This window comes from Telopea speciosissima, chromosome 1 (assembly GCF_018873765.1).
Source record: "Telopea speciosissima isolate NSW1024214 ecotype Mountain lineage chromosome 1, Tspe_v1, whole genome shotgun sequence".
In the NCBI taxonomy this organism is placed as follows: domain Eukaryota; kingdom Viridiplantae; phylum Streptophyta; class Magnoliopsida; order Proteales; family Proteaceae; genus Telopea; species Telopea speciosissima.
In genome coordinates this window covers 67,042,928-67,046,007 of record NC_057916.1, presented here as the reverse complement: position 1 = coordinate 67,046,007, position 3,080 = coordinate 67,042,928, and positions in this window count along the sequence as shown.

Sequence of the window (3,080 nt, the reverse complement as noted above, 5' to 3'; positions counted from 1 at the left end):
TCCTGCTAAGAAACCGTCGGATGGATCCTATGGGATGGAACTTGTAAGGAAGAACAAATAAGCAAAGGAGAGCCGGTCTCCGGCAGGGGACTCTCCAATGCCTAAGTCAAGTCTCTTTAGCAGCAGACAAATTACTAGAATTCAAGATGGATCGTTGTAATCTATACTTGGGTATTTATAGTGTGGGCTGAAGAGTGAGGCGGTGATGGAGAGTCCCAATATAGTATAGTAGGTCTTTCATTCTTTGTAGGGGGTCTCGTCGTTGAGTCCCTTTGAGAAAGTGCTTCCTTATTTGATAAGAGTCCATCCATGATACGAGTTTCCATATTGCCGCATAATGGGAGATATTTCCTTGCAAGATTGCAACTGACTGCAACATATTAAGATTTGGATAGGCGTTGCTTTCCACGTGGGATTGTATCCTTCTATAACTATATTTCTTAGTCCGGGTCGGCCGGGTACTGTGCGGGTCTTGCCCGGTGGGTCGGGGCTGCTCAATGCAGCTATGGCTCTGCCATGTGTCGTGCGAGCCTTATTTAGGTACATCAGAAGTCAAGAAATGGAATAATTCACTTTCCCTTTCCCTTTGGGTTCATTAATACCCTCCAAGGTTTTAGTAATTTCTAAAATACCCTTTAAGATCCTATTTTCTTGGTTGCCGATAGGGTAGTAAGAACATTCCTGTTACAAATGTAGCCACAAAATTTTAACGAGGGTGACTCACACAATACATATCTCAAGTTTTTTTTTCCAATAATGTGATGTCACCCTAATGTCCAAATTTATTTATGGGAAAAGGTGAGAGAAACAATGATTAAAAAAATAAATGTGAGACAGTGAGAGGATACAGAGTATCCTACTTCTAAGCCTAAGAAATACTCTACCCATCAGGGGAGCAGTTATTAGTAGGATTATATAGGTTAAGGTAATCCGCATTCGTAAGTCCCTCTTTTTATTCTACTAGATTATGATTATTGATGGAAGACCTAGGTTGTTGGTGTAATTTGGGGGGGGGGGGGTTTATTTTTTGATTTTATATTGTAAACTTAGCAAGTTGGAGTTTGCCTAGGGTTTAGGATAGTAGTCCTTGCCATTGTGAGCATCAAGGGTTGAAGCAGGAGAGGGTGTTCCTGGGTTTTTGTTGTAACTAAAATATTGCATCGGGGTCATAACCATTGCACTTGTGTAGGCAAGTATGGAAACATGATTAGGTGTTCCTGAGTTGTTGTAGCAATTAAAAATCACTAGTGGAATGAGTATGAGATTTTAGGTCATAGTAGTACTCCGTGGGCACTATTTGCATTTATTTGGATATTGTGAAGTGTATGGTGATGACAGGATGAGTGTACACTATTTGGTAGACCTGACCATTTTGCGATAGCGAGGTAGAAGTGCATACGACTATGTCTGTGATTGTGTTTCAATGTGTGGGGCTGGTAAATTTGGGATTGCCCCAACCAGTAAGTGTTTGTGCATCTACGTGTGCGTGTTGAAAGTGAGATAATATTGTCAGTGCGATAATCAACAATGTTGCGTTGTGAGTGCCGTGCCGTTAGTATTGACTGAGATAGTGCCATCAATGTAGGGAATACCAAAGGTGTGATGCAACATATGTTAAGAATATTTTTGTAACCCTGATTCACCCCCACTCAGTGTCTACTTGAGATATAACAACCCTAGAATAGAGTGCCTAAGTCTATCTATATCTATAGTTAAAAACAAATAACGATAAAGATAGGTAGTTGCACATAAAAAAAAAACAAACTATAACAAGCACATAATAAAATTGTAAATTAATTTTATTTAATCTGATTAAATTAGATTTGATGGACACATATCAAATGTTTAAACATCCAACAAAAGATTAGAAGACTTTTCATTTGATTGATTTTGGGTGAATCATACTTGAGATTTCTTGCATTTGGGATATCTATGAGCATCCCTAATGGTTGATATTATATTTACCGAAAAATTGAGAGGAAGGCCTTGTCGGTTTCATATACATCTATGTTCACCAGTAGTCCCTCCAAGTTCTCTAACTTACCCCTATATACGCCCAATAACAAGAGTGAATTAATTGGGTTGCCAGTGTGGTTGGGTCACAAAAGATGGTGGTACACTGGTACATGTATCTCACATGTTGCTGCAAGCTTTTAAAACCTGGAATCATATATGGGATCAACCTTCGTCGATCGGATCAGATTGGAATTGAGTTCAGAACCATCGATAGTGAAATTAATTAGAAGCAAAGATGTTTTTCAAAATCTATATTTTTAGGGAGAAAGTTCTTTGTGGGGGGAGTGTGCGCTCTGCACCCAAACAGAAAGGGTGAATGACTATCCTGTCCCCATAAAAGGCGGTAATGACCGCCCCCTGCTGCATGCATTCCCCCCCCCCCCCCCCCCCATATTACTGTTGCACAATTTTTAAGTATTTGATCCAATAAACTGAGATCTTACTATGAGAGGTAAATTTCATTGATTTTCAACTATTTTTACTAGCTGAAAAAAGTAAACAATGACAAAAAATAAGGATCAAACATGAATACTGGGTGATTCAAAAAAGATGTTGTAGCCTATAGGAATCAACTAGAATTAGGATCGGTTTGATTAAAAAAAAGTGTTGTAGCCTATAAGGTAAGCATATTTTGATAAGAGCGGAATTTTTTTAGCCACAATGTCCAGATGAATGATAGACGCTGCCTTTCCTCGGTTCTTAGTATTAAAGAAATGTCTCATGATGCAATTTATTTAGGTACTAATTTGTTTCATCCCAGGTCCAAAGTCTCGGGGTTACAATATATTGTTAACCGAATGCAGAGCCGTCTCTCTTGTTGGAAGGCAAATATGCTCTCTTATGCAAGACATAAGATCCTAACCCAATCTGTGCTTCCTGCCATACCTGCTTACCTTATGTCTTGTTTTGCATTCCTTGCTAAAATTTATCGTAGTATTGAATCTGTTTACTTACATTTTTAGAATGAAAATAAGAAAGGATCCAAGAAGTTACTTTTAATTGCTTGGAATACCATCTACTCGCCTAAAAACCTTGGTTACTTGGGTTTGAGAGACTTGACTACT